At 35.3% G+C, this 12,645-nt stretch overlaps 1 pseudogene; it reads left to right on the top strand.

Moving 5' to 3' along the window:
• The first annotated feature begins 278 nt into the window (after positions 1–278).
• LOC131760314 (caspase-13-like) overlaps positions 279–12,645 on the top strand; it is a 35,802-nt pseudogene continuing 23,435 nt past the window's right edge.

Raw genomic sequence — 12,645 nt, forward strand, 5'->3', positions numbered from 1 at the left:
ATTATGATACAGCACTAACATTTCTCCACAGGACTGTGACTGAATAATACCTGATTGTATATAAAGCATCCACCACAGTGCATGACACTTAGTAGGTGTCCCTTAAATACAGGTAGGTTTTTAGGCTGTCCTACCATTTAGGGATTTTCTGTTTTCTTCTATTGTCACATATTTTTCTCTTGTATTTTTGTCCTCCAGCCTGTCTTAAGCCTTTTGAAAACAGTCTCCCTTGATATTACCTTTCTCGTCTTCTTAGAGGACTTGACACAATGCTCAAGATGGAGGTGACTTTTGATATGAAAGAAAGCTGGTCCAAGGATGAGAAAAACTGGATTCTCATTCAGGGTCATCCCATCTCTCCGGCAAGTATGAAGGCTCACTATTCATCAGAAAAAGATGCTGCTACTTGCCTGCCCTCTCTAGTTTACAAGGTAGTTATAAGGACACTATGTATAAAAGTACAAAAGAAAGAATATGGCACAACACCTGAACTCACAGTTGTATAAGAGAATAACACAAATCTAACCCTAGCAACCAATATAATCTATTAATCTCTTACTATGTGTCAGATGCCTGCCATGTAATCCACACCCAATTTCTGAGAGGCAGTCTGGCATAATGAAGAATTAGATTCTGCTACCCGACCACCTGAGTTTGAATTCTGGCTCTGCACTTACTTGCTGTATGACCTTGAGCAAGTTGTCTAACTTCTCTGTGCCTCAGTTTGATTTTCTAATTTGTAAAATGAACTTAATATTGACTAGTTTACAGGATCATCATGTATATTAAATTAGTACCTAATTGAAATGTGTAAGTACCTATCACTATATATGGGTTCATTAAATAAACTCTGTCATTTAATCCACATAACAATAGAAAAAAACTTTATATTATTGTTATCCCCATCATATAGTTAAAGCAACTGAAACTAAGCCCAAGGTTATATAAATTGTAAGCGAGAGAACAGAGGCCTTACACCTAACTCAAAATTTAGAGAGGCTCAGTGTGGAGAGAGGATTGTGTGGAGATATTTGGAAATATCTGAAGACATTTTTGGTTGTCACAAATGAGAGAGTGTTATTGGCACCCAGTGGATAGAAGTAAAGAATGCTCCTGAGCATCTTACAGTGTACAAGACAGCCCTTTACAATAAAGAATTATCTGGCTCAAAATGTTGACAAGGTTTCCAGATAAAACACTGGACAATAGTTAAATTTAAATTTCAGTTAAATAACATAGTATTTTTACTATAAATAAGTCCCATATATTTAGATAAATATGCTCCATGACATATTTGGGGCATTATTTAACTGGGAGTCTTGTCTTTTTATTTGTTAAGCATTGTTAGCTGCAAAGTATCTCAGTAACTTCACAAAAACTCCGTGAATTTGTGGTACATGAGATACCTCTATTTGTTGTTACGAAAATGAGACTAAGAAAGTTTAACTTACTTGTTCATGGTCATTGAACTAGAAAGCAGAAAAACTAAGGTTGGGATACAGGAATCTTATAATTCATTTAGTAATGACTTTTTACTACACTCTTACTGTCCTTAATTTATTGATTCAGAAATTTGGCATTCAAGTACATGGGCTGTAATTAATAAGAAGCAAGTGATTAATAACAGACAGAAAATTACTGTATTTGACTTTGTGTTACAAGTGGAACCACTGAACCAGTTCGCATCTATAGAGGAAATTATAACAGGCCTTCCTAGTCAACTGGGGTGCTGGGTACCAGTCTTTTCTAAAGATCTTATAAGTTGCTTTCATAGTTGTTTTGATGTTTCTCTGCTAAATAAAGACTGAGGACAAAGACAAACATTATTTTAAAGTATTTTTACGCCCTCTTCTATTAAAGTTGCAAATGGGAGTAAAGGACAGTATGGAATTTATCTCTAATAATAAACAGAACATGTGTATGAGTGGAGGAGATGAGTAGCAGAACTGTTTCATGGGGCCCCATATGATATGACAGCCTGTTAAAACTGGCCATAAAAATCACTTAGGTCAGTCTTCTTTTAGGTAAAAAGGAGCCTCTGGAAGATAAGAGACTTCAGTTTTGGTGACGATGAGAGCACAAAGGGTCTGTGTAGGTGCTGCTTGGAGTCTGCTTTCTATCTGTGATGCCTGGCTAACCGGCCAACCAGAGCTGTGAGGAGGTGCACATGAGCTTGGGAGCTTGCAATAAATCTGATTGATTTAATCTTCATCTTAGCAATCTCCCAGGTCAATGCTTAATTCTACTATGCCATTCTTGCCGACCTCCCCAGGTTTATTGATATATAATTGATGTATAATAAATATTGTGTAAAGGTGTACAACGTGGTGATTTGATATATATTGCAAAATGATTACCCCAGTACATTTAGTTAACACATCCATCAACTCACATAGGTTTATTTGTTGCTGTTGTTGTTGAAAACATTTTAAGGTCTACTCTCAGAATTCTCAAGTACCTGATACAGTATTTTAACCATAGCCATCATGCTATACATTAAATCCCCAGGACTTATTCTTCTTATAACAGGAAATTTTTACTATTTGATCAACATCTCCTCATTTCCCCCACCCCTAGCCCCTGGAAACGAAAATCTATTCTTTGTTTCTATGAGTTCAGCTTTCTTAGATTCCACATGTAAGTGAGATCATTATATATATATATATATATATATATATATTACATTTTACTTATCCATTTAACTGTAGATAGACACTTAGGTTGTTTCCATGTCAGCCTGTTGTGAATAATATTGTAATAAACATGGGGATGAAGACAGCTTTTCAAGATAGTGGTTTCATTTCCTTCAGATGTATACCCAGAAATGGGATTGATAAATCACACAGTAGTTTGATTTTTAATTTTTTGAGGGACCTCCATACCATTTTCCATAGTGGCTCTACTAATTTATATTCCCATCCACAATGCATGAGGATTCCCTTTGTCAACATGTTGGCCAACACTTGTTATCTCTTGTTATATTGATAATGGGCATTGCAGCAGATGTGAGATGATATCTCATTGAGGTTTTGACTTTTATTCTCCTGATGATTAGTGTTTTTAAGCACTTTTTCATGTACCTGTTGGCCATTTGTATGTCTTCTTTGGAAAAACTATCTATTTAGGTCCTCTAGCCATTGCTTAATCAGACAATTTGTTTTTGCTATTGAGCTGTATGAGTTCCTCATATATTTTGGATATTAACCCCTTTAATTCATATGGAACAATAAGAAACTCCAAGTAGCAAAAACAAACTTGAGAAAAACCAAGCTGTAGGGATCACACATTCTGATTTCAAGCTATATTACAAATCTATAACAAACCAAACTGTATGGAACTGGCATAAAAACAGACATAGACCAATGTAACAGAATCAAGAGCCCAGAAATAAACCCATACATATACAGCCAACCAATATTTGACAAGGGGTCAAGAATACTCAATAAGATTAGGATAGTCTCACCAATAAATTGTGTTGGAAAAACTGTATTTTCAGGTACAAAATAATGAAATTGGTTTCCTATCTTATACCACTCACAAAAATTAACTCACAATGGATAGACTTAAATGTAAGACCTAAAACTCCTATGAGAATACATAGGGAGAAATGTTCTCAACATGGGTATTGCGAATGACTTTTTGAATATGACACCAAAAGCACAAACAACAAAGGCAAAATAATAGCATAGGACTACATCAAACTGAAAAGCTTCTGCATGGTAAAGGAAAGAATCACAAAAATGGAAAGGCAGCCTATGGAATGCTACCTCCTTGTTTCATAAGAAGAAATCCTGAGAGATGAAAACAGAGTCTCATTTAAAAAAAAAAAAAAATATATATATATATATATATATATATATATATAGATAGATAGATAGATAGCCACACACATGTGCAGTGCAATAGCTATGTGTCAAGATGTGAATGTGCCCTTCTTTGCTTTTTTTCTGAGTCATAAGAAGAGAGCCACATGGGACTTCCCTGACAGTCCAGTGGTTAAGACTCTGCTCTTCCACTGCAGGGGGCACAGGTTCCACCCCTTGTCAGGGAACTAAGATCTTACATGGCTCATGGCATGGCCAAAAAAAAAAAAAAAAAAAAAAAAAAAACAGAGAGCCACAAAGGCTGGTAACGTTTGGTTTTATTTTGTTTTATCAAGTTGTGTCTTTAGGAGAGATATTTGGGGGATGATATTGACTATTTTTTTTTTTTTTTTTTTTTTTTTTTTTACTGGACTCTATTGTTTGTGTGAGCAATATTTAGCTAGAGGAGAAAGGAAGGAGTCTTCTTCCTTGACCTATATTCTTCAGGTTATGAGAAGTTGGGTACTCAGCTGGACTTTCCTGGAATTTCAGAGGGAAAAAAGCTAGAAAATTTTGTGACCTCACTTTTTGAAGTTCTTTTGTGGGTCTTCCTGAATGCTCAAATGTTCATAGATGACTGAAGTTCAGAATCTGCATGACAGGATTACCATGGGCTGTTGTCCCTAAATAAAATAAATTAAAATGACATGAATGTGATCATTAGTGATTCTGATTTTCATATCCATATACATCAAAGCAGTAGCACAGGTGAAGCTCCTTCTGCTCTGTCTGGTAACTCACCAAAGCAGAAGAAGAAGAATGGTTTGGGTAAGCACAGAATTGTTTTGACTTAGTTGGGTTAGAATTACGGGCATGGGCATCTATAGGCTTAGAAAGAATGAAAGGGATCTTGGATATGGTAAATAAGCCATTCCCTGGAACTCCTAGCCATTAAAGAAGGAATATAGAAGAGAGAGAATATCAGTTATTGAGGTCACAGAGTGTTATTTCTTAAGATGGTTATAAGCCTCAACATTTCTGTGCTTCCAACAGATAAAAGACTAACAGAGAAAATAAAAATATTTGTTGACTCAGTATATGAGAACACAATAACTCAGATGACGTACTAAGTAAAAAGGTACTGAACCAAGATGAGATCAAAATAGGGAAAAAGGGTAATTTTACAACTATGGCTGAGACTCATAACTTGAGTGACTTTGTCATTCTCAGTGTCCTATGCTAGACAAATATTTATTCCCAAATCTGCAAGAAAGATTCTACCCTTGTTTACAAGTTGGGATTTTCTTCAGGTAAGATTCCTCAATTCTGTTCAAGGGATGTCTCAACTGACCCTTGTATCTCTGTACCTAATATCTGATTTCTTATTCACTTGCCAGTTAATAAGTGACTCATGAGCTCTTACCCCCATATTTACTCACCCTCAGGCACCCATTCATGTGTGACAGACATGCTGGTCTGCTCTCTCTGTTCTCCTTTGTTTTGTCCTTGAAAAACCTTCCAGGTCTCTGCTTCATGTTTAGACCATATCTTACTCTCTGTTTGAAGAGGATATTAGAGAATAATAATTCAGTCCTACAGAAATAATTTGGAAGACTTTATTCTAATCTCTCTAAGTAAATAAAAGACAAAGAACTTTACTTTGTTCACTGACAGTAGGCCCTTGTTGTCCATGAAGTCTCTTGAAAGTAGAACTTTCCCCCTCCCCTCCTCTCTACTTAGTTGATTTAGATATGTTTTTAAGCCATTTCTTTAGCAACATTCCCACCCTCCACCAAAATATACAACTCATGTTTTTCAAAAAAGATAGGACAAACATGCCACTCCTTCTGCATAAACAAATTGTTATTCTTTTCCCTACATTCTTTTTTTTTACAAATAGAAATCTTAGAAATGTTTTTCAAAGTCTTCACTGTGAGTTACCCAAATGCTTTTCCTTCATGAAAGATACTAAATATTAATGTTAATAGTCAGCTTAACAGGTACAAAATAAGGAACTCAATAGAATGTCTTTCCATAACTTAAAACACATGGTGTTCCCACTTTCCTGAGGCCAAAGCCCACAGCTCTTAACCTGGTGCAGGTTCATTTTTCTCAACAAAAATTTTTAGTAACTACGAACAAACAGTATTTTTCATCTTGGGCATATGTAACTTAAAAATAAGACTCATATGGATTTTAGACTGGCATGGGGAGGGAGTGGCCATTAGAAGTTAAAAAAAGCATTTCAGATGTTGAAAAGAGTTATAAAGATAAACAAAATATGATAAGGGGATAGGTTAGGATGGAAAATGATTGAAAGGCTACCCAGATTAGTGGTCAGTTAGGTCATGCAAATGATATAATAAAACCCAGTCTTACAAAGATCTAGGGAAATGAAACCATAAATATAGAGGACAATAAGTACAAAGGTCTCAAGGCAATAACAGGCATGGGGTGTTTGAGAAACACACAGAAAATTATATATGTTGCTAGGCAAGAATGAAATAAAGTCAAAGTTTAGCCAGGGACTTGATAATATAGGTCTTCAAATAGCATGTTAGAGTCACAAGGATATCACTTTAAGTAAGGTGAGAAGCCACTGGAGTGTTTCATTCAGTGCCAATATAATTGCTCAGGAGGCAAATTTAATTGTGAAGACAGAGAAATCTCTGACACCCTGTTTCTCCTTAGAGAAGGGACTGTGAAATTGTCTGATGGATGTCTATGATTATGATCTAAGTTTTACTCGAGGATATTTACAATGGTATTTTTGTAGGATCTTTGTTCTGAAAGACATTGAACTGAAGGCAGAAGGCTTTTCTGGTCACTATTGGGACAGTGGAAAGTAGTAGGATAAGAATAGATATAGAGAGGTTAAGTTTTTAGGCTGTTTCAATGATCTGTACGGGAGACTATGGGTTATGGGAATAGGAGGGTAGCAGTGAGAAGATAAGAACTGATAAATAGGATGCATTTTGGTGGTAGAGTTAACAGGATATGCTAATAAAATGGATATTGGAGGAGGATGGAATTGGTAGAGGATGAGAGAAATAGTGGAGTCAAAGAAGATCTCTAGGTTTTCAACTTGGGCAAATGAGTGGAGAGTAGTGTTATTTATTAAGAAGCAGAAACATGAGATAAAATCAGCTAGTATTATTGAAGATATCAAAAGGTTTTATGCATTAAACTTAAGATGCCTATTATGTATCCAAGAGCAGATGTTAAAAAGATTATGGATTACATAAATCTAGACATCAGAAGAATTGGAGACATACAGTTGGGAGTTCTCAGTTTAACATCATGGGAATAGATGAAATCACAATGAGATAAAAAGCAAAAAGGGAGCTATGATAAAGCACCAGGACAGTTTCACAATCCCTGGAATCAAAGACAGTACTGAACTCTAGATTAAATAACTCACTTCAATCTGCAGGAGCAATGTCAGGTAGGGAACATTGCTTCCTTGTGATTCAATATGAACTACACATGTGTATATAATATATAATTATGATTCCATTGTTTTCTGAGTCCACATTATATTTGTAGTAGCTAGATAATAATGATGATGTTAACACTAAAATAAAGCTAAATATACACGCACTGCTCTAAGCATTTCTCATGTAGCAATATTAACTCACTGAATGCTCACAAAAATTTAATGAGGAAGCTATTTTTGTCCTCTCTTTTCAACTGAGGAAACTGAAGAACAGAGACATTACAAAATCTAAGTTGACTTTGCTAATAGACTGTAGAAAGAATATTCAAGCCTGCTTCCAAAGTTCATCCTTATGACTATTAAGCTATAGTGATTCTTGAACAAACATGTCTTTCTATCAAATGACTCTAAACTGATAAAATATGGGAATCCTGTTATTTGTGACTCAGCTTCAAGTACACCATTAATCTCATTGTTTTATTACTCTATTCTAGGATTACAGTAAGTGAAGCCAAAAGACCTGTTCTGTCCAGTTCTGTTCCCTTCTTTGGAAGCTCATTTGGAGCTTTTGGGTGTCATGTCCCCCAGAAGTAAGCTAAAGACTAGTCAGGGAAGAAATGATTATCAATATTCTCCAGCTGGAACCTGGCTTCCTGATCATCACCAACACACTTGCTCCAGGAGACTGACCTTTGTTCTGAGCTCTGGATCTTCAGCAAGGACATTTCTTCTACCCAATCCTGCCACCAACACCACAGTAGGTCTCATGTTGTCCTGTCACTCACCTATTCCACCATTAAGCAAGGAAAGGAAAACAACAGCTACAACAACAAAACAAACAAAACATTTCCTCCATTGTTCAATTGAAGCAAGAACCCAGATCTTTTTTTTAATCTGGGAGAAGAGAGGGAGGGACCTATGCAAAGCAAAAGTCACTTCCCCTTTTATTCTCAGGGACAAGCCAGATAATACTTATGAATCAGAGACTAGACTTAAAGGAGATTCTTAGTGAATTCCAAGAATTGAGGTAGATCAATAGGTTATTAATAGACACATTTCCTTCTAGTCTTCACCAAGTCACATGCATGCGTTTCTGAATCTTGTGTGTAGATCTCAAAATCAGATAACTTTCCTGACAAAGGAGCTGTCTCTTGCCTGACAATTCATCTCTGTTAACAAGATTTTGGACAAAACTATAACTCTTAAAAGCTAAGATATTTTCTTACATAGTTTTCTTCTTTCTTTCAAGAGAATAATTCCCCTTCTCTGTGATGGTTTCTAGGGTAATATAGGGTATTGGGAGAAGGAGAGAGCCAATATACTAGATATCACAACTCTATGCCAAGTCTTTTAAAACTCTTGCAGAAATTCTTGCCAGAAGAACAGAGTCAGAATGCAGAAAACTCATAGGAAAATGTAAGCTTTTGTCCTCATGAAAAATTCCTGGAACTACACAAAAAGGAGGCTGGAAGGATAAGATGATCAATGAATGAAATGGAGGGTAAAGTGAAGTGGAAGTTTCTGTAGATACAAAATATGCAAAGGTTATGAAAGTTATATTTTCTAATTATGTCTTAAGGCACTATAGAAGTTAAAACACAATTACAGGTAAATATTTTCATGCATATGTGTGGAATCTAGGAAAATGGTACAAATGAACCTATTTGTAAGGCAGGAATAGAGACGTAGATGTAGAGAATGGACAGGTGGACATAGAGGGGGAGAGTGGGATGAATTGGGAGATTAGGTTTGACATAAATACACTACCATGTGTAAAATAGATAGCTAGTGGGAACTTGCTGTATAGCACAGGGAGCTCAGCTCGGTGCTCTGTGATGACCTAGAAGGGTGGGATGCAGGGGAGAGGGAGGTCCAAGAGGGAGGGGATATGGGTATACATATAGCTGGCTCACTTCATTGTACAGCAGAAACTAACACAACATTGTAAAGCAATTTTACTCCAAAAAATATTAGTTATGCAATAATGAAATAATAATGATGCAATACATTATATATAGATGTTAAAATATATATTTTTAATATATAGGTATTAAAAATAATGTCCCTATAAGGGGCATGAAAGTTAGTGTAGACTGATACAGGTGGAGAATATCTTCAATGTTCAAAAAATTTGAGATGAATATTGAATATTAGATAAGCTTTGAATAAATGGAAGAGAGGAGGGAAACAAGGAGAGAAAATATTCTAGCAAACTGTACAAAATCATTGAGTAAAAAACTTATGTCTGTTTTTGCTTACCACTCTGACATTTTGCTCTTTGTGTCATGCTCTAAATTAGAATATTTTCCCCATTGACTCTGTTTCATTTCAGAAAATCCTTCTACTATCCATTAGTAGGGAAGAATGAAGAAATAATTCTGGTAAAAGCTAACAGACAAACAAGTAGCTGTCATATCTTTTAGAGTGTAACTCTGACTATGATGTGGATATGTAAGAAGAAACACAATACATCTAACTTGCCTTTATTCTGCAGACTTATCCAATATGAGAGAAGGAGGACTAGTCCTCATCATCTGTAACCCAGAGTTTATCCAACTTTCTAGGCACAATGGGTCCATTTCTAACATCACTTAGGTGAAAGAGCTGCTTGAGGATGTAGGCTACACTGTGCGTGTGGAAAAGAATCTCACAGCAAGGGTAAGAGTCCCTCCCCTGTGCAGTAAATATAAACCTACATGCTCATATAGCTCTAATGACTAAATAGTTTTGTAATTTGAGGTCATTCATTTACTTTCCTGGGGCTTGCTTTCTTAAACTTTAAAAAGTTAAACCTGGTGTCTATAATTGTCTATACCTCCTTTGAGCAGTGTATATACATACATATACAAATATATGTACACACATACAGACACATACATATTTGTGTGCCCATGTGTATATCTATTTCAGCCATAATATTGTCATTATTATTGTAGTTATTTGATTATTATTAAACCAAAAACTGCTCACTCTTCTTAGGAATTATACACACACACACACTTTGTTCCAGACTGTGGTGATGCGGTAACAGCTGAGGAAGGGGTTCATCCAGAAGGCACTGCAGTCATAGAGGACACAGCCACTGGCAGAATTGTGCTAACACTGGGCCATGTAGGTATGTGGAAGTATAGAATATCTTAACTTCTGTCTTCTACTACTCTCCAGTTTCCTTCATTTCTCAGGTAGTGCATCCTATTGGCCAACGACAATTCAAATTTGTTCACAATAGTACTCCAATAGGTATGATCCATAGTCACAAAACAGGGAAGATAAGAGCAGATAATGGATCTTGGGATGGCAAGTAAAAAATAACCAGCCTAACTGAATGACATCAGGGAGGTAGTGAAGTAGGAAGTGGCCAGAATCTATCTCTCTCCTCCTGACAGAAACATTCTGAAGTTACTATTTTGGAACTCTGGAGTTTATTTGAAAACTTGCAGTGTATAGAGAACACCTCGCTGGTAAATTTCAGCTAATTTCAGTCAATTTCAACTCTGAGCGCAGTATTGGTTAACCCCTCTCCCAAGTCCCATAGTAGGCATTTACGGTGCCACTTCTTGGATCCAGAATGGGCAGTAATAGCCTTGTCCTCCACATATCAGGGTTTTGTGTTCTGACTGTGCATTCCTGCTTTGGATTGCTGAGCAGTGGGTGCAGAAACTGGATACCATTATTTCAATACACATGGACTGAAATGGCTTCTAGGAGACTTAAAGGAGCTGCACTTATTATTTTCTGGACACTCAAAAACAACTGAAAATATGAGGGAAAGTTAGTGTAGACTGAAATAGGTGGAGAATTTCTTCAGTGTTCAAAAATAAAGCCACCACTTGTGCCCAGGATCAAAAATAATGGATGAGACCTTAAGATATCAGGCTGATCTCTGGTACAGAGATACATTTAAACAAAAACAGTAATAATGAATAATAGTAACAATAATAACAACAACAATATAAATAACAACAACAGCAAACCCTGGGGTAAGAGAATAATTTATTTCCAATGTCATTGCTTTATAAAATTCAAATATGCAGTTTTTAACAAAATATCACAAGGCACATGAAGAAACAATGAAACACAAATTATTCAAAAAGGACAAAAATAAAAATGGAAAAAAAAAATCCCTGAGGAAGCCCAGAGTTACTAGATAAATTATTTAAACAACTGTTTTAAAAATGCACAAAAAAGCTAAAGGAAAATATGCGCAAAGACAAGAATAACATATATGTACAAAATGAGGATATCAATATGAAGATAGAAATTACAAAAAGGAATCAAAAAGAAATTTTGGAACTGAAAAGTGTGATAACTGAATCGAATAAAAAGGCAAGGAGAAAATCAATGAAAATCTTGGTTCTTTGAAAAGATCAACAAAATTGACAAAGCTTTAAACTGACAGAAAAAAGAAAGAATGAATATTCAAATAAAATCAGAAATGAAAGTGGGGATGTTAATTCTGTCCTTACAAAGATAAAAGAAGTATTATAGAAGAGTACTATGAACAACTGTATACCAACAAATGGGATAACTTAGATGAAATGGAAAAATTCTTAGAAACATACAACCTAATAAAACCTAATCATGAAGATAAAGAAATTCAGAATAAACCTACACTAGTAAGGAGATTAAATTAATAATGAAAAACCTCACAGCAAAGAAAAGTCTCAGACCAGATGTCTTCACTGGTGAATTCCACCAAACATTTAAAGGAGAATTAACACCAATCTTTCTCAAAACAATTGAAGAGGAAAGAATACTCCCTAACATATTTTATGAGATCAGAATTATTCTAATACTAAAGCCAAATAAAGTCATCATAAGAAAATTATAGAATAATATCCCTTGTGAGTATAGATGTAAAAATCCTAACAAAACATTATTAAATAGAATCCAACAGCATATTAAGAGGATCTTTATCTTGACCAGTGGCAATTTGTCCTGGGGAAGTAAGGGTGTTTCAACATAAAAGTAATAAATCAGTATAATACACCATATTAAAGGAATGAATGGGGAAAACATGGTAATCTCAGTTGATACAGAAAATGACATATGACAAAATCTAACATCCTTCCATGATAAAAACTCTTCAGAAAACTAGAAATAAAGAGGAAATTTCTCAGCATGATAAAGTATGTTTATAGAAAACCCACAGCGAACATCATACTCAATGATGAAATAATGGAAGCTTTCCCACTGAGCTCAGGAACAATAGAAGAGTACAGTTTTCACTGTTGTTATTCGACATTGTAATGGAAGTTCTAGCTTGAGCTATCAAACAGAAAAATAAATAAAAGACTCCCAAACTGAAAATGAAGAGGTAAAATTATCTTCATTCACAGATGACATCTCCTAAATATAGGAAATGCTAAGTAATTCACAATAAATCTACTAGAACTAATAAATTCA

This window comes from Kogia breviceps, chromosome 7 (genome assembly GCF_026419965.1).
Source record: "Kogia breviceps isolate mKogBre1 chromosome 7, mKogBre1 haplotype 1, whole genome shotgun sequence".
In the NCBI taxonomy this organism is placed as follows: Eukaryota; Metazoa; Chordata; class Mammalia; order Artiodactyla; family Physeteridae; genus Kogia; species Kogia breviceps.